This window comes from Ranitomeya variabilis, chromosome 4 (assembly GCF_051348905.1).
Source record: "Ranitomeya variabilis isolate aRanVar5 chromosome 4, aRanVar5.hap1, whole genome shotgun sequence".
NCBI lineage: Eukaryota > Metazoa > Chordata > Amphibia > Anura > Dendrobatidae > Ranitomeya > Ranitomeya variabilis.
The window spans coordinates 267,843,224-267,869,975 of record NC_135235.1 but is presented as its reverse complement, the minus strand read 5'-3'; the positions used below and the strand labels follow the sequence as shown (position 1 = coordinate 267,869,975).

The 26,752-nt window shown below is 42.1% G+C and overlaps 2 long non-coding RNA genes across 2 annotated transcripts in view; one reads left to right on the top strand and one right to left on the bottom strand.

Annotated features, from left to right (window-relative positions):
- LOC143768809 (uncharacterized) overlaps nt 1-26,752 on the top strand; it is a 35,085-nt gene that overhangs the window by 4,453 nt on the left and 3,880 nt on the right. The window contains exons 2-3 of the long non-coding RNA XR_013214039.1: nt 8,569-8,692; nt 10,405-10,601. This is a non-coding gene — a long non-coding RNA (uncharacterized LOC143768809). The remainder of the gene's footprint in view (nt 1-8,568; nt 8,693-10,404; nt 10,602-26,752) is intronic.
- On the bottom strand, nt 1,883-26,752 carry LOC143768810 (uncharacterized). Its single transcript, XR_013214040.1, has 3 exons — nt 26,597-26,752; nt 12,447-12,572; nt 1,883-2,333 (listed from the first exon to the last, which is right to left on the bottom strand). It is a non-coding gene; the product is annotated as an uncharacterized LOC143768810 (long non-coding RNA).

Below are 26,752 nucleotides of genomic sequence, written 5' to 3'. Positions count from 1 at the left end.
TCCATCAGCCACAAATGAAAAATGCTACAGGACTAAAAAAAAATAGTTTTTATAAAGATGCTTCCTCTCTTTGTCCAGCATGGAGTCTCTGAAGCTTTTTGCTTGGATGATCGCAGCAGTTCAATATTGACCACTCCTCTCTGCTTTATGTACTCACCTCTGGCAATCTGGATTGTACTGCCTGGTGAGGAGTGGAAGAGTCGGTTGTTGGTAGAGGCTTTTGGAGTGTTGATCTGTGATTGTTGCTTGGTGTTTCGGCTGTGTGCAAATCCTCTTCCACTCCTATTTGGTTTTCATTCCTTTTCTCCCTGGTGTTCCCCTCTGTTGTCTGTGAGTGCATATTTGTATGATTAGTATTTTCCTTTATCCCTGTACATCCTTCCTTGTTTGTCTGGTTTGTGTATATGCATACACTATTATTCCCCATTAACCTGGGTGGGTGAGGGGGAGAAATATAGGTTTGATTCAGGAGCTCAGCAAGCTATGTGGCCCAGATGTTTTCACCATCAGAAGTAATCTGGGGAGCAGGAATAGCTAGGACACCCCTGGAACTAGGGACAGGGAATGAGACTCTTGCCCTGGGTTATCAAACAACAGAGATGTGACAACTCCCTTTGGTACACATAACTGCAATCAATCGCTTCCTATAACCATCAATAAGCTTCTTACACCTCTCAGCTGGAATTTTGGACCACTCTTCTTTTGTAAACTGCTCCAAGTCTCTCATATTTCGCCTTCTCCCAACAGCAATTTTGGGGGCTTCTTGCAGTATGTTTGAGGTCATTGTCCTGCTGGACCCATGACCTAGGATGCAAACCCAGAATTCTTACACTGGGCCCCACATTGCAATTACTTTACCATGCAATGTATTGAAAAAAAAAAAAAAAATAAACCTCCAAATGCGATGAAATGTTGCAAGAAATGCAATTCTTTCATAGTTTGCTTTTTACTATAGTTTAGTATATTATAGTATATACTGGCCCAAAAGAGCACTATTTTGGCTTCCATAGGTTAAATTAAGCTCAACAGATATGTTTGGTGCTGACGCCTGGAGCTTTTTCTAGACTTTGTGCCAAACTTAGGCTCCGAACATCAATTGTGAACAGTGATTAAAAATGGTTCTTCCTGTCCTTGTCGATTTAGTCTGCACTCACATTGGACTTTACCTTTGTCTACATAGGAATTGATTAATAGCCCGTTTGGCCCTCTGGGTCTGAGCTACTCAAGGGGCCATTAGGTGCTTTTAGAAGAAGTTGTATTTTTCAAGCTGTCCGCCCCTATCTTGTTTCTTTGAAAGCCACAGATAATGTTACCGAATCCAGTGGCCTTTTGTCTTTTCCTTTGTGTAACTGAATGACTTGAACAGCTGCGATGTGCACTTAGCCCCCCACCCGAGAGATCAGAGGGTCCTCACACAGGTTGTGCAGCATCTGTGCTGGGCGCATGTGTTGCACCTCCGTCATCTTGTCAGCTTTAGGCAAATGTTATGATCCATGCACTCCAGGTCGGTATGCCCTGCATTTACAGACATGTCCATTAGAAATGACTCTTTCATATGTGTCCTCTTTGGATGATGGATGGTCTTCAGCACAAAATGCCGTTTATCACTATGTGCAGAGACACTTGGGACTTATCTGCCGCAATCACCAACAATAACGCAGCATTTAGTTATTTTCTTTAAAAAACAAAACATAAAGCATAAAAAGCAAATGATATAAATTATTAATAAAGTTATGCTGTTAACTGGTTCATGCAGCTTTACATGAACACCCGAGCCTTACACTATGGCTGGTCCCAATAACTAAAGCAATTGTTACCATCCACCTCTCGTGTCTCCCCTTTTCCTCATAGTTTGTAAGCTTGCGAGCAGGGCCCTCATTCCTCCTGGTATCTGTTTTGAACTGTGATTTCTGTTATGCTGTAATGTCTATTGTCTGTACAAGTCCCCTCTATAAGTTGTAAAGCGCTGCGGAATATGTTGGCGCTATATAAATAAAAATTATTATTATTATTATTATTATTATTAATAAAGTGTTTAACTCTAGGGAAAACGTATACAATGGGCTCATTACTGACCTGTCTTCTTCTGCATCTTAAAGGAGTTGTCCATGAGTAGATAACCAATTCCTAAATACTAATGCGCCCCAGGTAAAAAAAAAAAATACAAAAAACATACCTCCCGCTGCGGCGCCGTTCCAGCATTTGATGTGCGTTGCCTCCAGGCAGTCACAAGGTATTGCTATGTTACGAGAGCACTGTAGGGTTCATAGTTTCGTCTGACGGGACTGTGAAGGCTGCAGCTGATCATTGGCCACTGATTGCTTGCAGCAGTCCTAGTGAATGGCAAAGAGATTAATTTCTAATTGAACTTATTAAGGTTTTCATTAAAAATTTGGATTAACGCAAATGGGAAGATTTGGGGGGATATGATTGGTACGAATTCGGCAAAGTAACGGCCAGCCAGTTGCCATTGTGCTGAATTCTTTTGAGGGCTGGGAAGGGATTAAGGGGGTTGTCCATTACTCATACAATCTTTTTCTGAACCCCTATGTTTCCCCTTTTAAATTAATAACACCTATACTCACCGCCGGTGCTGGCACTGTTCCTCAACGCAGTGAGAAACACGTGATGGTGTCTGTTATGACCCCAATGGCAGAGGGTCTCAGAAATAATACCAAGTCTGCAAACATAAAAACCAGCTCATAGGGCAGTGGTAACTGGGCTGACCGTATATCTAATCCTAGCACCACAAATAGCAGCAGCCGGGGAACGTTCCTACGTTGGTTCTAGACGTCTCGCGCCAGCCGGAGAACTAACTAACCCTAGAAGGGAAAAGATAGACCTTTCTTGCCTCCAGAGAAAAGACCCCAAAAGTTGGATGCAAGCCCCCAACAAATAATAACGGTGAGGTAAGAAGAAAAGACAAACGTAAGAATGAACTAGGTATTTAGCAAAGAGAGGCCCACTGACTAATAGCAGAATATAGTAAGATGGCTTATACGGTCAGCAAAAAACCCTATCAAAATTTCCACGCTGGATATTCAAGAACCCCCGAACCGTCTAACGGCCCGAGGGGAGAATACCAGCCCCCTAGAGCTTCCAGCAAAATCAGGAATCACATTTAGTACAAGCTGGACAAAAAATAAGAGCAATGCAAATAACCAAAAAACAAGGAAGCAGGACTTAGCTTAATTTTGCAAGATCCAGGACCAGCAGACAGGAGCAAACAGAAAGGACTGATTACAACGATGCCAGGCACCAGACTGAGAATTCAGGAAGTTAATATAGCAACACCCCTGGACTAACGACCCAGGTGGGTGCCAAACAGAGGAAAGACAATCCCAGAGTCATATCACTAGTGACCACAAGAGGGAGCCAAAAAAGTCTAATTCACAACAGGTGTCTCCCCGGTGTTGGATGTTTTGATCTCCCCGAGGTCATTCATCCCTATGTTTATAGTCTTTTCACTAGGCACTGCTCCTAATAGCCCGTTTCCTACTCCACACTGATGAGGGGCAAATACCCCGAAACAGCTGTCTGTGGATGGATACCATGTTTTGTCATATTTGGTTTTCCTTTATTGGATGCTGCCCTTCCCGTGGTTGTTCCTTCCCGGTGAAAGACCTGGCTATTCATTGCTTGTGTTGAGAAACACGTGATGGTGTCTCCGCAGCTTTTCTACATACATGATATTGTTATGTCACGTGATCCCTGCGGCCGGTCAGCAATGGCTTCCCTCTCCCACTCCCTCTCTTTGGACTGATCACATACAAGCCATGGCTCTCAGTTCCTTTGGGTTTATGTGATGTGTCCGAAGGTAAAGACAATGAAGTAAGCACTGATTGGCTATAGGGATCTCATGACATAACAATGTCATGCAATCCCTAGGAAGAGCCAGTGCTGACACTGCTTAAAGGACGCCGATACCAGAGGTGAGTATAAGTGTTATTATTTTACAAGAGAGAAACATTGGGACAGGGGCGGACACAGACTGCAGAGGGCCCCTGTGCAAGAAATTTTCCTGGGCCCCCCCCCCCCATACTGCAACAAAGTTATGTAAACATATAGGTTGTAATATTTATTATCTGTTTAGAACACAACTATCAAATCTAAATAATAAATTCACGTTCAATATTACACAACTGAATATAACACAAAGCAGTCATCTATAAAGCTGTGCCGCCACATATAATGCTCCATACAATTCATTATGGCCCCATAGATGCTCCATATAACGCTGTGCCGCCACATATAATGCTCCATAGTCCATACAATTCATTATGGCCCAGATGCTCCATATAATGCTGTGCCGCCACATATAATGCTCCATACAATTCATTATGGCCCCATAGATGCTCCATATAACGCTGTGCCTGTGCCGCCACTTATAATGCTCCATACAATTCATTATGGCCCCATAGATGCTCCATATAACGCTGTGCCGCCACATATAATGCTCCATAGTCCATACAATTCATTATGGCCCAGATGCTCCATATAATGCTGTGCCGCCACATATAATGCTCCATACAATTCATTATGGCCCCATAGATGCTCCATATAACGCTGTGCCTGTGCCGCCACATATAATGCTCCATACAATTCATTATGGCCCCATAGATGCTCCATATAACGCTGTGCCGCCACATATAATGCTCCATACAATTCATTATGGCCCCATAGATGCTCCATATAACGCTGTGCCTGTGCCGCCACATATAATGCTCCATACAATTCATTATGGCCCCATAGATGCTCCATATAACGCTGTGCCTGTGCCGCCACATATAATGCTCCATACAATTCATTATGGCCCCATAGATGCTCCATATAACGCTGTGCCTGTGCCGCCACATATAATGCTCCATACAATTCATTATGGCCCCATAGATGCTCCACATAACGCTGTGCCGCCACATATAATGCTCCATAGTCCATACAATTCATTATGGCCCAGATGCTCCATATAATGCTGTGCCGCCATATATAATGCTCCATACAATTCATTATTACCACATAGATGCTCCATCCATAATATGGAGCATCTATGGGGCCATAATGAGTAATGGAGCATTATATGTGGCGGCACAGCTTTATATGGACTCCCTCCCTATAAAGCTGTGCCGCCAGATATAATAAATGCTCCAATTCATTATGGCCCACATAGATAGATGCTGAGTGTCTGATGCTCCGTCCATATATAACGCCTGTGCCGCTCCAATTCATTATGGCCCCGGGCCCGGCCCCCAGGGCCCCATAGATAGATGCTGAGTGATGCTGCTCCGTCCATATATAACGCCTGTGCCGCCACATATAAATGCATACTCACCTCGGCTCGACTCTCGTCTCTGCCCGCCCGCTGGTCCTCACCGTTCCGTCTCTCCGCACTGACTGATCAGGCAGAGGGCGGCGCGCACACTATACGTCATCCGCGTCACCGCGTGCCCTCTGACCTGAACAGTCAGAGTGCAGAGACGGGGCGGGAAGATGGAGCGGCGCGTGGATCATGGACAGGTAAATATACTCACCTCCTGCTCCTGGCTCCTTCTCCCAGACCCGGACTGTGGACAGATCATGGTCTCCGCAGACTCCGGGCAGTGGTGGGCGCCGGGCACGGCAGCTTCTGAGGCTGCTCCAGCGGTCATGTCACTCGCCGGCCCGGCGCTCATTACAGCAGGAAATTCAGGAATGATGATCCACGCGTCGCAGCGTCAGGCAGGCTGCAGTGCAGCAGCACAGTCACGACTCACGAGTCACAACAATTGTCGATTGCCGACGTGCCGTGCATGTCCGTCGGGTCGGGCCCCCTCCCCGCTCTGGGCCCCGGTGCGGCTGCACCGGTTGAACCGGCGGTATGTCCGCCCCTGCATTGGGATGTAAAAGAGGTTTTCCAAATAGTGGACACTTACGTGCCTTAAGCCCCAGCCTAACGTCTTACACTACCTCCATTGACAATGCAGCTCCCCAGCAGGTTTTTCAGTTTATCCAACACTAATGCCCCTATGGTTTCAGGGGAAAAGGGAGTGATACATAGCATTGATGTCAATGACATACATCGCGCCCCACTTGAAGCCCCGGAATATCCATAGACTTGCAGGAAGGACCAGGAGCTGAACAGCGGTGGAAGCATCGTAGGCAGTCACGTGATTGCTTACGACAGGTGAGTATAATGTGCTTTTTTTATCATTTTTAACTCCTTTCCTTCCCTCCATTTATTATTCTTTGAGGACTGGAGAGACTTTAAAGAGTAAAAAAAAAGTATTTTCTTGGCAATCGGAGAACTTTCAATTCAGATCGAATTTTAGCGAAAATTAGCCAATTTTTAGAAAATTTGACTGAAATAATTTTCGTGAGATTCGCTCATCTCTTGTGCACGCATAACTTATTCCAGAAAGTAACATGTGTTCCTTATGATGCAAACTCTCTGCAGCTCTTTCTTGATTTCTCCATCTAGTACTATCGGAAGGGAGCTATCTCCTTGCATTGATGTTGTATGTAACACGATGACTTGTGATTGTGTTGTAACCTTATTGCAGACTGCAGTGATCTGACGCTTTGATTCTAAGAAGACAATATCATGGGTGGTGGACACTTTACGCTGAAATTTGAGAGATCACATGAAAGAGACATCTGTCAAGAGGATTGTGTTTTACGACTGGTGGAGCCACATCTTCTCAACACTTTATGGTTTACTATTGTCCTATATTCATGATTATTATTTATCTTCTTCCACAAAGTCCATAGAGCTGCCACATGGATGCATGTATGTGAATATTTTGCATGCATGATACAATGGAGTAAGATTTTCCTACAGGGAACATGATTAGATATTTCTCTGAAGATTTCAATAAGGAGAGCTGCCAGTTTACTGATAGTCATGAGATTGTTGCAAGGGTTCCTAAGACGAGGAATTTCTTATGGGTTCCTCCATGGTAAAAAGTTTCAGATTGGTCTGCGTTGAAGCATGCTGATTAAATTAAATATGTTGTAAACTAAATGAACTCTTGCTCCTACAGCATGGTTCTCCTTTAGAAAACATATCTACAATGCACAAAGGCTAATCCAACCTGACGGAGGGTGCCAGACATATTTTTGGCAAAATGCACAAGCTTATTGGCAAAGTCGGACAGTCATTGCCCTGACCGGAAAGAGGAAACAGCTAAGACGTAATTCAATTATGTTAATCACGCATGCTGCTATTAAATAAAGGGTAATTTTCAAGTTCTTTGATGGGAAACATTGCAAAGTGCTTGTAAAAACAATGAAATTCTTATTAAAAATCCTTTTTGTCCTCAAGAGCAGAGGAATTTTTAAATCTATAGTTTACTGCTTGTTGCCTATGTCACCAGCCACCTCTGCAATCTATCAGTGCCGGCCAGTAACCTAGGCAAGGAGTGCAGTGCTTACAAGCTCTTACCAATAGACCTTGTATGCACTGCTCCAAAGCTGTCTGGATTTATGAATCCAATCAGCTTAGTACAAATAGGGGCTTACTAGGTGAGAGGGAACCTCTAACTCAAGGTCCAGGTAGATACATGGACCACAGGCGTTGGTGAGCAGACGAGTAAGGCACACAGGACACAGACAGTTAACTGGGAGACTGGAAGCCTTTGGCAGCTAGGACACGTTCTTAAGACCACGGACAGCTATCAGAGTTACTGACCTCTGCAGGCAAACAGAAGACTGAAGGGCTTGAAGCCTCAAGCAGCCAGAAGATGTCTTAGAGAGCGCAGACAGGTTGCAGAGTTACTGAAGCCCACCGGCAAACAGGAGACTGAAGGGCTTGGAGCCGCAGACAGACAGGAGATGTTTTGGAGACCGCAGATAGGTCGCAGGCAGATAGGAAACTGAAGGAATGGAAGCCGCAAGCAGCCAGGAGACGTCTTGAAGGCTATGGACAGGAACTACACACAGGAAAAACTAAAAGTCTTACTAGAAAGTCTTCATAGCAAGACACAGGTGTGTGCCTATGGAGGCCTTATATAGGGCTAGGAAGTTCAACAAATGAGAGCACATCAGGCTATTTGCAAAGCTCAACGACGAGCACAAAAAAGTTTAGTGAACCGGGGTGTAGGGAGCAGAGCATAGACTCGACAGTACAGCATACTGTACTCCAGAAATATCTATGCTGGGAGAGCCGATACAGGAGATATTGCCGTAGAGGTCTATTAATTTGAAATGGACAAGGAAAAAAGCAGCACTGAAAAAAATAAAAATTGCCTCAATTGCTTTAGCGCGGCGATGCTGCACATGGCTCGTCTATCCGCGGAGATCAATATTACATCACCGTATGGTATTGACTTGTTAGGTGCTCTGGGTCCTGACTTTTATGCTATGATCCTATGGAAGGACATTGTAACCAATCTCTTTAGTCATCTTTTAACGAAAAGAGCTGATAACAGAGAATTATTTATTGTACTCTGCTGCATATTACATTGTATTAAAAAGTCAAACACTTCAAGTTCTGCCAAGTTAATGGAACATATATAAAATTTCCGAATATAATTAATAACTTCAGGAATTTTTAGCATTACTTAAATCTGTCTCCCGCGGTTCCACTTTTGACAGGTGAGCGGAGTCAAGATGGAGTCTGAAACCCGGCACTATGTGATCAAAATGGACAGCCGAGCAAAGATCGGGAAAAGAAAGTACAATGTGTTCTGTGTTCCGCAGGCTTCGTCTCTTCATCCAGGTCTGTTCATTATACCAATTTCTCTCTTTGGTGGCCAGTGGTCTTTCTTAGGTTGTGTTCTCACTGTGTCTTATTCTGTTGTTTTTCTGCATGGAAATAGCATTGACAAAATTATCATAAGAATGAATATATTGATTCCAATGTAAAAACGACTCGCTGTTCACATGTTCAGGCTTTTGAGCTTCTCTTAAACGATTCCGGCTTAAAAAAGACGCCAAGCGATTAAAAGAAGTAGCATCAATTCTTCAAGCGTTTTCTGCCAAGAAGATGCTCAATACTTTCAGTATTTACAAGTCAACGGGAAGGTTAAAAAGACATCTGGGCGGGAGACTTTTTTGCACATTTCGTAAGTTTTTCTGCTGCACAAAATGCTGCAGTTTTCTTCATTGGTTAATGGATTAAAGAAAAATATAAAAAATGCAAAAGAAAATGCTCCCAAAAACAGCTGATAAAAAAAAGCTCAAAAATGTTGACGGAAAAAAATGCAGAAAAAAAAAAAAAAAGTCGGCAAACGACCGGAAATCATCTCATATAAAATCCCAGAAAAAAAGGAAAGTTTCTACTTGAAAAACTGACTTTATTGATCACCAGAAAAAGAAGCAATGTGAACTTATCCTTAGGGAATGTGCACGCAGCATCTTTCTCAAGTGTGGCAGCATGGTGGCTCAGTGGTTTGTACTGTTACTTTGCAGCACTGCAAGGAGTTTGTGTGTTCTCCCCGTGTTTGCGTGGGTTTTCTCCGGGTTCTCCAATTTCCTCCCACGCTCCAAATACATACTGATAGGGAATGTAGATTGTGAGCCCCAATGGGGACAGTGATGATGACGTCTGTAAAGCGCTGCAAAATATGATGCCGTTATATAAGCACTGCAAGCGGGTAAACCCGTAGAGTTATTTAAAAAGAAGACATTCAAGGAAAGCTGGCTTTTTTTCCTTAAAATGTATATCCAGGACTTTCTGAAAAACAAAAAAATGTTCCTAAGCACTAACAGGCAGGTAGTTGCTACTTACCTGCCTGTTGTGCTCGGCACCGTTCTTCTCAGTTACAGGGCAGTCACAGACCGCTCCTGCCAGCGATTCAGCTGGCATCACATCTACGAAGCAGAGGCTTCTTTTCCACTCCACTCTGTTGACAGGACCGCACTTCTGACATCATTCTGATTCACAGCCGGATTCCCACAGCCTAACTGCGGAAGTTGGCTGTCAATCAGAATGACGTAGGAAGTCCCGTCCCATCGACAGAGTATGGTGGAAAATAAGCTTCCGGTCTGTCAACATAACGTCAGCAGAGGTAGCTGAATTGCCGGCAGGAGCTCTCTTTGACCACTATGTGCTGGGGAAAACCAGTGCTGGGCACAACAGGCAAGTAAATAGCAACTACCTGCCTGTTACTGCTTAAGCACATATTTTGTTTTCCAGAAAGTCACGGTTATCCCATTTAAGTTTTTTTTAGCTATACAAAGAGGTTTCACCTCTCATTGTAATCTGTCTGTGATGATAATGAGACTGCTGAAATGCCTTTGATGGAGAACAAGAGTCATGATTCTAATATTGTGCCTTGCAACCAGAGTATAAATTACAAATTTTCAGATTTTTATTGGGGGGAAGGATATATATAGTGATATAAAAAATAGCAAACAAATAGAACATTTTTACATAAAATCCTGATTTTAAACAATAGCTAATTTTTGGATGACTCATTCCCTTCATAGTATATTGGGATCCCATAGAAGACCCAAGAGTAGCTTTACATTCACTGCTGTGCAGGCACATGTCAACAAGTCCTAAGAGACAGATCAGGAAATGAATTCATGCAACTGGTGAAGAACAGGAAGAACTGAGACAAAGCAGAAGAAGATCCTGAGATAAGATGTTTTATTAGAAGACAAGTCCAAGGACTTGGTGACAGGTGAGTGCGTTCATTCATTCATTCATGGACATGCCTGGTATACGGCCTTCACTGCGCTGTTCAGGGTGGGAGCTCTTCCGTCTTCAACTCCTTTGTCTGAAACCATAAAAGACATGCCGCAACCTCAAAGTGAAGCTTCTATGGGACAAGGGAGAATGAGCCCTATTCTCCTCCAGGCAACGAGTAACTTGAATATCGTCCGTACGTCTTTTTTTTTTTAACACAAAGAGAAAGAATCAGCATCCTGTCTTTTTAGGCTGCATAAAAGAAACAACTCCATTGGACATAAACTCTACCGTGACTATAAAGACGACATCACAAGCACCAAATCATTCTCAGCAGCCCCTGATACAAGGTACAACATGACCGGAACAGATTTCAGTCATTGCATCTTGTGTCAACTTGTACAAGGGTAACACCTTCCACATCGCTTCACTATAATGATCATGTATACAGGGTGGGCACAAAAACAGACTTCTCTTTCTTGCTAAAATGAATAATACTGATGATCAAGCAAAAGATTTCTGCCAAGTTAGGAAATGATCCACTGATATAGGATAAGACGATAACGTTCCGATCGCTGGGACCCCGATAGGTCACAAGGACAGGGCTCTGAATGGAGCAGAGATCGAACATGCACAACTTGGCTCAATCCAGTCTCTATGGGACTCCCCGAGCTGGACAACTGCTGTCCTATCCCACAGAGCAGAGGTCCCCAACCTACCTGACCTTGAGAGCCACATCCAGCTCTGAAAGTTGGTCGCAAGGCAGAATTCAGCTCCTGCCCCACTCACAGTAGTGACACCCATAGCTGCCATTACTGGTATAATGACAGCCAAAGCTTTTCCACTGAAATCACACTAAGCAGTACGCCAAGCTCCAGGGTATCCTATCTTACCCCCTCTCTTCTGTGCACGGTTACACACAAAAGACACCATCTACAGATCTAGTCTTAATAGCTGTTTGCTACACCTGGTGCTAATGCACCGAGCTGGCAGACAACCACGAGCCACAGATCATGGGGCCCGTAATTACAACTTATTAATATTTTTACTTAGGGGTAAATAAAAGTAACATTGGCTGAATAACTGATGGCGAGTTAAGGCCCCACACATATTAGCCTAGCCCCTGCAAGACCTTGCCCTTTTCCACTTTTGCATTCTCGTTTTTCGCTCCCCTCATTCCCGGAGCCATAACTTTTTTATTTTTCTGTCAATATGGCCATATGAGGGCTTGTTTTTTGCGGGACAAGTTGCACTTTTGAACGACATCATGCCGTGTACTAGAAAACAGGAAAAAAATTGCAAAAAAGTGCAATCCCACACTTTGTTTGGCTTTTTTGCTAGGTTTGCTAAATGCTAAAACTAACCTGCCATTTTGATTCTCCGGGTCATTGCGAGTTCATTGACACCAAACATGTCTAGGTTACGTTTTTCCTAAGCGGTAAAAAAAAAATCCAAACTTTGCTAAAAAAAAGAAATTGCGCAATTTTCCAATACCCATAGAGTCTCCATTTTTCGTGATCTGGGATCGGGTGAGGGCTTATTTTTTGCGTGCCAAGCTGTTGTTTTTAATAATACCATTTTGGTGCAGATACGTTCTTTTGATCACCCGTTATTACATTTTAATGCAATGTCACACACGAGGTTTCAAGATGGACGGAACTATTGTCGTGTTACTAGGTGCAATCTTATTACCTAAGGTATGATTCCTACGGAATATAGTTAAGGGATGGGGGGTAAGTGACCTGAAAGTACTGGATCCCCCTTCAGAATGAACCAATATTTTGATAAACGTTTCCTAACCATTACATGAGACTGATTAAAAGTGGTAATAAAACTCTACCTGCCAAATGACGTCCTAGAAGGGGGGCTCCATCGATTTCATCCTAACGAGATTCACCCCAGTTATGCACCTCGTGTGTCTTCTAATTCTGGTTGTTTTCCATGTTTTCCATACTCTGTTGCATTTCTATTGGGGAGGGTACACGTAATTTCAAATCAAATACAACAGGTAATATTTTTAGAATCAATTCTTTTGTCAATTGTCAAACTACTTACGTAGTATACTTGATTGAATGTTTCTGTGGTCTCCAATATGTGGGCCGCACCATACAAACGATGCACGCGAGATTAAACAAACACCGACAGAATATAAAAAATGGTTTTCTGTTACATAGTCTGTCCAAGCACTTTTTATCGGTGCACCAAAAAAATTGGAAATCAATTAAATTAATAATTATTGACTACATACCCGATCATGTGACAGACCGTCTAAATAGCTTAATAAAAAAAGAAAGCTTTTGGATATTTAAGTCGGGCACCTTGGCCCCTGAAGGACTGAACATTGTGATTGAGAAAGTGACTAACTGGATATTATTTTAATTTTTATTTTTTATGTTGTTTTTTTTAAATGATTATTTTCAGCATTTTGTTTATTTTTTTATCCTGGTTTGTTTTTATTTTATTTTTATCTGGAGGTATTTGCTTTTGTAAATGTTCTAATAAATGGCGCATGTTTCCTCCCCATTTTTTATCTGCAATGATATATTTGCATATGTAACTACAACCGTTTTGTGATTCGTCGCCTTGGGGTTAAATACTGCTTCCTTTCTATGACTAATAAACATCTACGTGAAGAAGACAGCGTATGTCATTTAAACGCGTTGTGGTTCAACCCAAACTGGTGTCTGTGTCCTCTTGAAAAGAAAAGAAAAAAAGCCAGCTCACCGGTTCTCAGAAGCACGGAACTCCGTCTTGAAGGGTAATGAATCCATAGGAAAAAAGCAAATGTTCCAGCTTCATACGAATAAAATACAAATTTTAATAGAAAAATTTTAAAAAGTGCATACTCCACGGATCTCACAATAGCCCTGGGAGGAAAGCGACGTGTTTCGACTGCTGCCGCAGTCTTTATCCAAGCTGTGTCCTCTATCCTTCCTGCGCTCCTGTGACCGGTTTTCCTTTTTCACTTGAAAGTTCGATAAATGGCTGAGTTCACTAAGGGCTCTTTCAAGCGTCAGTGTATCCAGTAGCAGCACGGGCCACAAAACGTCCAGCACATGGGCACACTGATGACACACAGATGACTACCCTGTGTCATCGGTGTGACACTTACTGGAATCTGGGACTCACCGGTACTATTTGCGCTGTTTCCTGGTGCCAGGGGCTGAAGTAGATGGCTCTCATCACTGTCCCCTACTCGCGCTGCGATCAGCGTTAGCAGAGGACAATGTTGAGAGTTGTATTCAACTGTTAACAGCGGGAGCAGGTGGCGGCTGATGAGAGTATTCATCAGCTGCCACCTGCACAATAAAGATTAAAAAATTATGTGGCATTCCCCTGTATTTTTGATAACCAGCCAGGCAAAATTGACAGCTGCGGGCTGCAACCCTCATCTGTCAACGTTAGCAATGCTGTTTATCAAGAATAGCGGGGTCCCCACGACATATTTTTTAATTATTTAAATAAATAATTTACAAAAACAGAGTGGGGTCTCCCCATTTTTGACAACCAGCCAAGCTAAAATAGACAGCTGGGGGATGGTATTCTCAAGCTGGTAAGGGGCCATGGATATGGCCTCCCAGCCTAAAAATAGCAGCAAGCAGCCGCCCCAGAAAAGGGGCATCTATTAGATTTGCCAACTCTGGCGCTTTGCCCAGCTCCTCCCACTTGCCCTGTAGTGGTGGCAAGTGGGGTTCATATTTGTGGGGTTGATGTCACCTGTGTATTGTCAGGTGACATCAAGCCCATGGCTTAGTAATGGAGAGGCATCTATAAAGATATATAATATTTTTGTTGTGGCAGCTTTTTGGCCCCCCTGAAGATGAGTTTTGCCTGCCATTGACGTCAGTTAGGTTCGGGTATATTCGTCGAACCATTTGTTGAACATGTTCTGCGAACATTTGGTCTTTCACGATCCGGACCGAACGCTAAAAGGTTTGCTCATGTCTAGTTATAGACCAGAGTTGTTTGACAAACCTGTTTGTTTGGTAATATCTGGATGGGACATATGGCACAGATAGGGCAGCATCGTAAGGAACAAGATGGAAGTGAGGGTGATGGTAGAGCTCACCAGTAAGGGTTGTGTAAGGAAACAACACCTGTAGATGCCTGATGGTGCCATAGCTGCAGTCCTGTGGTGGCTGAAGGAGAGTGTCATCCAGATAACAGTTGGAGATTATCGCGATGTTCGGGCTTTGCTCTTGGAAAGGATGAGTTCTGTAGAGTATAAACAAGGTTTTTTAATTCACCAAGGCATTTTGGCACTGGACTAGCGCCTTTATCAAGGTAAATAACCAAGTGCACTTGACTATTTAACCTTGAGAATGGTGTCAGTATGGTGCAGAAACAAGTTGATGAATTAAAAAAAAACCTTGTTTAATACTCTCCGGATTTCATCCTTTCCATGAGCAAAGCCTGCACATCGTGATGATCTCCAGTTTGCCAAACCTGTTTAACAGACACCACGCACTGCAGCATGGTGGTTTCTCCACTCTAGCCGATGGCACATAAGTGGTATTTGCAATTGGGGAGGGCACTATGTGCTGTACATATTTTGGTAAAGATTATTCTTTTTTTCTTTATGTTCTGCTATGAAGTCCTTCATCTTGTAGGCTCTCCAATTGGTATCGAAAACTTAAAGTATGGATTTTAGAAACTATGTAAACCCTTACGAAGGATCAATTGCAATCAGCCTCTCTTGTCTATGGACACAAAGCTACAAATCCATACATCACAATGGAGTTTTGCGCCATTGTCCAGGTACGGTTCTCGGCTGGCCGAGCCTAAATGCTCCCACTCATGTAAATTATTAATGCATTGAGTTGAAACTGGCTATTCACCCATGGACTAATGACTCCAGTCCTGGGCTTCACTATTCTCTCCTTTCATGGGCTATGTCACCAGCAATCTTTGCATTGTTCATCCTGGATGTCCTTATGGAATTTAAAGTTCATCTTGTCAGAAATAGCTTTTGTTCTTTTCACCTTTAAGCACAAAGTTCACATCAGAAGGCTGTCTGCTCATGAGCCGATTCCGTTATTACACGTCCCTCTTCTCAATGGTTAGAGATGTTCTTTGAGTCCATTATTGTCTTCCTTTCTTTTGTGCACTCGCTGATTTATCCTTGGACACAATATTTCTCCGTCTTGACATTTAAAATCTTTATATTGTGTGTAAGATGGAGTAAACAAGTGAAAGTCGGGGAGATTATCAAGAATTACATCCACTTAAATTCAATTAATGTTCATTTTTTCACATATTTTGTAAAGAATGTTACACTCGGCTCACTCCATCAGCGCTTATTGCTGTTACTACAGTATGTGCTGCTCCCGTGAGACTCTGATCAGTTATTTTTCCATTTTTCTATGCCTACAGGACATGGGCAGCTTTGTGGCAATTTATTACTTAATTATTACATGTATTTCTGGCTAAAATGATTTTTGACATGTAGTTTTGTTCAAAATTGTAGACCAATTGGTTTCTACATCCTCTATGTGTCACTGTACACAGTGAGATGCAGAATGAGTTACTAGTAAATTCTTCTGTTTGTAACCTTTATCTCTATTTTCCAGAACTATCTTCCAAGCTGATTTATGATGAGTAGACACTTCAACTTTGATGTAGTCATAAATCAGCTTAGATGATGGTTCAGGAAATGAGAGATTAGGGTTACAAATAGTGCAGTAAGAGCAAGCTCACTGACGGATTCACTGGTAACTCATTCAGTACTCTGCCATGTACTGTCATGCATAGAGGCTGCTGAATGAGTTACTAGTGAATCTGTCAGAGTCTATAACTTTATCTATCTTTCAAGTTGATTTATAAAGAGTTCACAGTTGAACTTTAATGTAGTCATAAATCAGCTTAGAATATTATACTGGAGCTGAGATATTAGGGCTGCAAGCTCTGCAGTCAAAACTAGCTTATTGACGGATTCACTGTTAATTCATTTCATAGTCTGCTAGGTACTATGATACATAGAGGCTGCAGAATGAGTTATCAGTGAATCTATCAGAATCTGTAACCCCTATCTCTCCTTTCCTGAAATATCTTTCAAGTTTATTTATGAAGAATTAACAGCTCAACTTGAATATAGCCATAAATCAGTTTTTTAGAAGATAGTCCAGGAGCTGAGAGATTAGTGTTACAAACTCTGCAGTCAGAACAAGTCAATCATTGACAGATTCACTGGTAACTCATTCCATAGTCTGCAATGTATGGTGATACATAGAGGCTGCAGAATCAGTTACCAGTGAATCTTTCAGTCTGTAACCCTTATCTCTCCTTTCCTGAACTGTATGAAGAGTTAACAATTCAACTTTAATGTTGTCATAAAATCAGATTAGAAGATCGTTCAGGAGATGAGAGATTAAAGTTACAGACTCCACAGTCAGAACAAGCTCATTGATAGATTCACTGGTAATTCAGTCTGTTATCTGCTGTGTACTGTGACACACAGAGGCTGCAAAATGAGCTACCAGTGAATCTGTCAGAGTCTGCAGCCCTTATCTCTCTTCTAATGAACTATCTTTCAGTTTGATTTATTAATATTTGCCAGTTAAACTTTGATGTAGTCATAAATAAGGTTAGAAGATGGTTCAGGAGATGAGAGATTAGTGTTACAGCTTGGGCAGCCAGAACGAGCTCACTGATGCATTCACAGGTAACTCATTCTGCGGTCTGCTACATAATGCACCCAAAAATATTGTTCTTCTTTCACTCTCTGACATTGAAAAGGTATGGAGTTTGGATGACAGTAATATGGACTAAACTATGCACGGCTACATCGGCGTACTGTTCGTTTACAATAGGATAATTTCTTAATGGTTGTTCAACTATTAACCTAATTCTGATCTGTATGACCATGGCTACCTTTAGAGGTGGCCATTTATGAGCAAATCATTTTCCAAAATTTTCCAAGCAATGTCATTGAAAACATATATGTAAAGGCAAATGCGGACTAAAATGTGGATGGTTGGATGGGTTTGAAGATCGTTCACCAGACAAAGGTTATTCAGCCATCAACTTACTTCTATCTGATATGTATGGCCATGGCTACCTTGAGAGGTCACCACTGACCATTTATGAGAAAATTTTATCCAAAATTTTCCAAGCTATGTTATTGAAAATATATGTAAAGGCCAATGTGGACTAAAATGTGGACAATTGAATGGGTCTGAGGAACGTTCGCCAGACAATGGTTGTTCAGCCATCAACCTACTTCTATTTGATGTGTATGCTCACTTTTATAGTTCTTGTGATCAGTGGAGGTCCACAAAGTTAGACCTCTATAGATCAGACTTAATAAGTCTAAAAAAAAAAAATCTCATTACGTGAATGTCCATCCATCGATAGGCAAAGCCAAAATGTTATCACTGAAGACTACAGATGTGTGATGGAGAAGCCGGGGTTTGGAATTTTGTAACAGAAAAAAGGGGCACTAAATTTGAAAAAGAGATATTATAAAAAGAAATATGTATTATTTGACTCATATAAAAGATTTCAGTAATAGAATTTTTTTTTTACAAGAGTCATTGTAGTGAACCCAAGATGGAATCTCGCATCGATCAAGACTTCTGATACATCAGAAGTTACAAAACTTTAGATATGTCAAATATTTCGATCAATGGGAGTTCTGGTATTAAGAACAAGGGCACAGACGCTCTTCTTTTCTCTAAGTCTTATGATTGATAGTTTTTCTATTGAGCCCATCTTAGAGCACTTTTACCCAGTAATGGGGGTCTCGGTCAGTACTCTGACCACCAACAATCAAAACTTTTGAAATCTATCTACGACATGTCAAAAGTTTTGCAAAAGTGAATTTACTCTTGAAGACTTTTTCTATTTCTATTTAGAAATTTTGTTTTAACGGTAGAGGAACAAAAAGTGAAGTGGCATCTGTTGTTTTTTTTTTAAAGGTTGATGCCTTTTAAGCTAGAATTGTGGTGTAACCCAAGGAGACCATCCGTGCCGATCAGCTGCTGTATCTCCTGAAGTGCAGCAGCTGTGACTCACATCCTTAAAATATAAAAAAAGAAGAAAAATAATGAAAACAGCAAACTATTCGGAAAATGCAACTTTTGTTCTACGGCTCCCGAATGAAGCACTCTAGAGTATTTGGGAACAGTTTGAGTAAATGAAGCTGTAAATTCCTGGCGTTACCACTTAAAAGGGTTCTGCTGAGATTAATAAATATTGTATGCCGGCTCGGAAAACATAAAGAACCTTACAAGTTTAAAGTGGATCTGTCAGCTGAATATGCTGCCCTATGTAAGGACAGATACCAGTGCATTCTCCTATTAGCTGAAACAAAAGGAAAAAATTGCCATTGGCAAAAAAGGAAGAATAAAAGAAATAAGCTGAGTCATATATAAGTTACGTGTGAAGATGACGGGGTGTGCTAACCCTGCCACAACCACCACCGCTGAGAGGTGGTTGGAGAGGTTGGATGAGGACTCCGTGGATGAAGGCTCCGGATTCCTAATTAGGAGTCTGCTGTATTTTCTCTAACCACTTCCATTAGCCAAATGGTACATTGGATATTTTGGTTGAGTGGGGTATGGACCTGTCGTTCTGATATGATTCCCTTAAAGAGGTTGTCCACTCCGAAAAATAAACCACCGTGCTTAAATAAATAAAATACTTGTTAGAGTTAAGCATAAAAAATTTGGAAGACGTTGGTCCAGTGGCCACTTTATGGCAACCGAACCAGAGCTCTTTGGATCTCCTACTACCTGCGAGTATCATCAGTGCCTCTTCTGATTAGTTTGCCCAATGTGGGGACATGTGTGCATCGTGAGGAAGTGACAACATGAGGCTTACTAATCAGAAGAGGCAGGAAGTAGCATGAGGTTTGGTGTGGTGACAATGGACTACCTAGACAAGAGTCCTTGCTCAACTCTAAATCTTACCTTACCAATACTATGATGATCCTCTTTTAACACTGACAGATTCCACAACTGTTTAGCAGGGTGGACATGTAGCCGCTGCAGCCAATCCCTTCACACCAGTGACCAGCGATTGGCTGCTCATCTGGCCAGAGTGGAGAGGAACCTGGGCAACATTGAAATACTCTTGGTGGGTGATCTTTAAAACTGTACTAATCTCCGTATTTCTTGTTCCGGTTGGGTGGGCAAGTAACTGCTGCAGCCAATCATTGCTCACTGCCAGTGATTTTCAGCAGTAGCCACATACTGATTTGGTGAGATACTGACGTTCAAAGACCCGCAGAGGACTATGGAAGCATCGGAAGACTCGCTCCAGGGATCTGCAAGGTGAATATACTTTTTTTAGCATCCTGGGTAGTTTTTGAACAAAAAAAGTTGGGGGGATGGACAACCCCTTTTAATAGTGCAGAATTTTTGGCAGATAGATCTGATTTGCTTCCAGACCATACATACAATATACAATACCAGGAATTAACAGCTTCATTTACTCAAACTGTTCCCAAATTCTCTCCCATGCTTCATTCAGGAGCTGAGTGACAAAGGTTTGCAGTGATCGTTCTTTCCCCTCTTTTAGGGTCTCACGTCTTCACTAATTGTCCTCCATTCTATACACTGATGGTTACTTGCATGCAGTCGACCATTGATTAAGCCACCAGACACCAAGCAATGGAAACTCATATTTCCCATGATATGTAAATTGTCCTAAATATCTTTTGTTTCCAATGTTCCCAGCAATTGTTCCAGTTTAATAAAAACAAAAAACAAACCTTACAGATTTATTGCTCATATTGGTATTTGACATGAAAGCCTCGCTTGTCCTGCGATGCCGGATTAGATCCATTTCTTTTTTCAACATTTCATGCCACGACCAAACTTATGTTGTGAGTATTAACTGCGAGATATGATGAGAATATCACATTTACGGATATTGTAACAAAGTACAGAAACTAATACGGAAAATGTGTCATCAGGTTTTGATGCTAAAAGAATTTATTTTATTTGATTTTTTTTCATTATATTAAAAAAAAATAAAACATATTGATATTTGTGGAAAGAGTAGGAGCAGGTGAGCTGTGACATCACCTATTTTGAATGGTGGATGCTGTGTTATCTACTGTATATAGAGGTGTTATCAGTAGTGTTGAGCATTCCGATACCGCAAGTATCGGGTATCGGCCGATATTTGCGGTATCGGAATTCAGATACCGAGTTCCGATACTTTCAGTATATCGGATACCGGAATTGGAAGTTCCCATAATTCAAAGAGCCAGAATTCAGCCAATGAGGAATCATTAGAAGTGTGGGCACATCCTGTTCTGCATGGAGGGCATGTAACTACTGGCATGGCTGTGATTGGCTGCTGAAATGATGTCATGATGCACTATAAAAGCCGCTGCCGCCATTTAGGGCTCACTCTGCTGTGAATTCAGTTAGGGACAGGACGCTGTGTTCTGACTGAGGGCCAGTTTAGAGATAGCGATTTGCTTCATTGTGCTTTACCCAGGCTAATTTAGCAACCGCTGTGTCAGAACCTTGTTTTTGCCTTGCAGCGCTGTTCATGGCTGTCTGCAAGGTGTCTGTGTGAGTGCAGCTCACTCTGTAGTCACCGCTGGTTGTAGTCAGCTCAGGGTGCGTCACTGCCTCATACCATTCTATTGTCTGTTTTTCAATTAGTGCAGCCTGCTGCACATTTTTTCAGATTTATCCTATTAGTGGCTTTCCATCCGTATCCTGCTAGAGTGTGGAAAAACACTATATAGGATTATATAGAGGAGCTTTTTTTGGCCTTGCAGCGCTGTTCACGGCTGTCTGTACGGTCTCTGTGTCTCTGTATGCCTTTAATGTCTCCTCCACCTCCCCAATACATCCTACATTATTCTTAGTTGCTTTCCTTCATGTAGAATGAACCTACAAGGAAAGAAAGGGTTTATTTTAATTCTGATATTTTTGTCCCATTAACTGATATTGGTATCGGCGATATCCGATATTTTTTGAATATCGGCCAGTCCAATCCGATACCGATACTTTTGGATATCGGAAGGTATCGCTCAACACTAGTTATCAGTCATTGTACAGGAGGAGGAGGTGAGCTGTGACATCATCTATTGTGAATGGTGGATCCTGTGTTATCTACTGTATATAGAGGTGTTATCAGTCATTGTACAGGAGGAGGAGGTGAGCTGTGACATCACCTATTGTGAATGGTGGATCCTGTGTTACCTACTGTATATAGAGGTGTTTTCAGACATTGTACAGGAGGAGGAGGTGAGCTGTGACATCACCTATTGTGAATGGTGGATCCTGTGTTATCTACTGTATATAGAGGTGTTATCAGTCATTGTACAGGAGGAGGAGGTGAGCTGTGACATCATCTATTGTGAATGGTGGATCCTGTGTTATCTACTGTATATAGAGGTGTTATCAGTCATTGCACAGGAGGAGGAGGTGAGCTGTGATATCACCTATTGTGAATGGTGGATCCTGTGTTATCTACTGTATATAGAGGTGTTATCAGACATTGTACAGAAGGAGGAGGTGAGCTGTGACATCACCTATTATGAATGGTGGATCCTGTGTTATCTACTGTATATAGAGGTGTTATCAATCATTGTACAGGAGGAGGTGACCTGTGACATCACCTATTGTGAATGGTAGATACTGTGTTATCTACTGTGTATAGAGGTATTATCAGTCATTGTACAGGAGGAGGAGGTGAGCTGTGACATCACCTATTATGAATGGTGGATCCTGTGTTATCTACTGTATATAAAGGTGTTAGCACTCATTCTACAGGAGGAGGTGAGCTGTGACATCACCTATTATGAATGGTAGATACTGTGTTATCTACTGTGTATAGAGGTATTACCAGTCATTGTACAGTAGGAGGAGGAGGTGAGCTGTGACATCACCTATTGTGAATGGTCAATCCTGTGTTATCTACTATATATAGAGGTGTTATCAGTCATTCTACAGGAGGAGAAGGTGAGCTGTGACATCACCTATTGTGAATGGTGGATCCTGTGTTATCTGCTGTATATAGAGGTGTTATCAGTCATTGTACAGGAGGAGGAGGTGAGCTGTGACATCACCTATTGTGAATGGTGGATCTTGTGTTATCTACTGTATATAGAGTGTCATTGTCATGTGTCTGGCTTCGAACCCTTGAGTCTGTGCTTTGTGGTCGGCTTCTCTGTCCACCGAGTCACAGTAGATACATCTCTTCTCTGGGTGTTTAGTTTCTGTTATCCTTGCTTCAGTCATTTTAGGGTAATAGGTATTTTCATTTACTTATTTTTCTATCACCTTTCAGGTGCGGCTTTATGTACTTTCTTCCTGCTGGTATTTCCTGCTGGTGATAGTCTTTGGATGTCCAGCCATACTGCTGTAGTTGAAGCCAGTCAGTGAAAGACCAGCTAGGGTTTATCTCTTTAATGTTTATGTTCTTCTCCCTGCACATATCTTCTGATTCTTTTTAGGAAGTAGGCGTTATATTCTCTAATAGTGCATACTCAACCCTTTATTTTTATTTCATGGCTTGTTTTACTCACTTCGGCTCATGCACAGTCCACTTTCCGTGGGACAAGAAGTGATGATGTCCCGTTCTTCGGTCACCTGAGGGCTGAATCCTGTGGCTGTCACGCACCAGAGGTGCATCCTGATCGCTGCACCCAATCACAGGCATTTATGGTCAGTTGATGAAACAATTGCTTCTTGTTGCATTGTTGATATTTTTTTAAGCTGGACAGTCCCTTTAAAGGGAACCTATCAGAACCAATCAGCGCGCAACCTGAATCAGTGCCAGGCTGCATAATTGTACAAGGGTATATTTTTGTCTGAAAAAGCTCCACCATTTCAGAGAAAACATAGTTAGTAGATCCAACTGGGGATCATAGCCAGAGACGAGACTAGTCCGGCGCTGCCCATAGACAGCTCTTCCTGACGCTTCTACAGGTAATTCACAGGTCACTCTTTATGAACCCATGAGGGAGAGACCTGTCAATCACCTGGTGCGGCGCTGTGAAGAGCCGTCCAAGGACAGCGCTGGACTATACTCGTCTCAGGCTATCATCCCCAGTTGGATCTACTATGTTTTTTCTGAAATGCCGTAGCGTTTTCAGACAAAAATATACCCATCTACAAGGGAGAGACCTGTTATTCACCTGGAGTAGCGCTGGGAAGAGCTGGCCAGGGGCAGTGGAGCAATTATTTACCGGGCTGGCTTACTTTTTTTAACGCCTGGTTGAAAACGCAAAAACCGACCTTCTTTCCCAAATACATAAAGTCTCAGCAGCAAAAATTCACTTGTGACTTTGAGCACATCCCATTAGTATCTATGGTTGTAATAACCCTCTAATGCTTAGGTTGGGAGGAAAATGGCCAATAGGACATGGTGCGTATTATGTAGCAAAGCTCTCATGGCTGCACAGACGACGTATCTGTTACATTTGTATCATGTTGCACAACAACAATTAAGTAAATTCCAGCGACTTTTGTGTTGGTTGTGTAGTAGCCGGCCGTCCGTGGTTGTAGATTAGCTCTCTGTGAAATCACTACTGTATGTGCCATCAGCCAGAGAAAATGTAAAGAACAGCACGATGCAAAACTAGCTGAGTGTGGCGAAGATCCGTAGCCATCTAAATCATACGTCTTCATTTGCATGGAGAAGACTATAAAACTGCTGATCCACGGCTTACATTACACCTCATCACAGCTCTCTAAATAACAATATCCACCAGAGTAGATCAAACTGGGGACAGTGAAATTAAGCAAACCCAAAATGCTCCTGTGGTAAACCCACACTCCATGAATCCATCCAGTAAATCTGCGGAAAAACATGTTTTAGCTCTGATCATTGAGCTCCTCCGAGGGTTCATTTCCAAGTCTACGGCTTCGAAGAAAAGCAGCGCAATGATGTGCGAGCTACAAATGTTTGCATTAGTCTTGCAGCGAGGCTGCGGGTTCGTGATCTCAAGAGAAGGTCAGCATTCTGCAAAAATATCGAATTTTATTACCTTCAAGGGGTTGCAGAGGACTAACCCACCCTTAGGATAGGTCATCAATATCAAATTGGTGGGGGTCTGACACTTGGCATCTTCAAGGATCAGCATTTTCCATCTTTCCAGTGTATGGATCCAGAACACCACAGTCCCATATGTATGTAGTGGCTGTTCTCCCGTACTGAGAGCGACCACTGCACAGTGTACGGAACTGTGATATTGCGACTTTGTATACTGCGAAGTTTCGGCAACCACAGCACCAGGTGTCATTTAGTGGAGTGGGCTTGGTGTCGTCCCCCTCCCCCAATTGATCTTATATTCATCACCTATGTTAATAAAAAGTCAAGAATCCGAGAGTAGGGATTGTTATAAAACAAAGAAGTCATTGTTACTTTTTACTTGAATTAACCACCAATCCTGCGCCACCGTGCCGACGGTCACATTAGACAGACGTCAGCCAATCCTGCCAATCTCGACCAGTTTGACCAATAGTTAAGTGTGTATGGGGGCTTCAGTTAAGAATCTGCCATGTCTGTTTTCGGACAAGCAACTCTTTTGTTCTCCCGAAGAAGATGTCTCATAGAGAACACAAGAGATTGTGTGCTCCTGTGTATAGGAGTGTCGGGGGAGACAGCTGCCAGCGGAACGATCGATCAGCCAAAACTTGGTTCGGCTGACAGCCATATAATATGTATGGGGGGGCTTTAGTCACTTGAGGTAGGGAGTGGCATTTATAGTGTGTCAACAATGGGACCAGTAAACACAGACCAATGGGGATCTGTACCCTATTTATGGAAACTGAATATTCTGTATATACCAACTATAGATACCCAGTGAATGCCGTATCTAACCAAAGGATCTACTAACACTAGCTCATGAACGAGGTGGGTCTTTTCTCTTTATACATCTGGGGCCATCTCTCATTTCTCATTGGGGTCTCTAATCTTACAATTTGTTGTAGATTACCGGATTCCAATATTACTGGCTGCACATAGGTCGATTATTTGTCTTAATTCTCTGCATTAAGGTGTGTATAGCCAATACATCATTTTTTATAACCCCGGTATATTGGCCGTTCCTTACATAGCCTCTACTTCTTTAGATCCACCGCATTATACAAGGGACTCTCACGGACATATTCTCATTCCCATAGCAGTCAGGTAGGTTTTCCGTCTCCATATTTTCTAATGGACTATATACATTATGGTCCCACTTGTACGTTGATTTAAACATTAAGCCTCCAAGTGTTGTATACCCCTTTTTATTTTTTTAATTTTTTGTTTTATTTGTATGATGTGACTTATGTTATTCTTTCATTTAAACGCATGTATGTATGTATTTATTTAGTACACTGAGGAAGGTCACTTGTTGGACCGAAACGTTTACGACTTTGTACTACTCCTGGATTAAACTTATTCATCATGTAACCAAGCTGAGTGCCAAGTTCTTTCATTATACTTTCCGGTTTGGGACCCTTCTTCAGCAACTGCACGCTTGTGCCACCGTTATTCAATTGCCAAAATCCCAGACTTCCAAATGCTGACCATAAAAATATCCAAAAGACATATAAACATGGTTATAGGTATGTTCCCATCATATAAAGATCAATAACCATTGGGCTCTACTAACTTATGCAACCAAAGTCAGGGTACAAAGTAAAAAACACCACTCAAAAGAGTATAAAATGTCAACATTTTATGGAGGATTAAATGTAAAAAAGACAAGAACCGGAGAGTAAATGGGGCATGTAAGAGGATTCAGTAGGAGATAAAATCAAGTAAAGGTGGGAAGGGGTTTTCATAAAAACTAAAAGGTAGCAAGGTAGTATATATCAGACAAAGCAGGGAATGCCAATGACCTTCCATGATTCACGTAAGAATTTGCATATAAGGCATGATACCGTAGATCATAGTACAGACTATTAAGACAGTATAGTGGCAAAAACAATCAGTCCGTCTATATAGATATCATCCAGTAAAATATTGGAAGACAGTATTTAAAAAAAAGGCTTAATCAGTCTATATTTCATATAAAGGTATTGAGCTTACCCATATTAAGGCGAAGAGACTCCACATACAGCAATCAGTGCCCCGACGCGCGTTTTGTTGTTACGCTTTTTCAAGGGGAGTGTACATCCGGATGCTGTAGTGAGCGGTGACATCAGTTATGTGACCGCACGCCACGTCATCTGGCATGGACAGTTA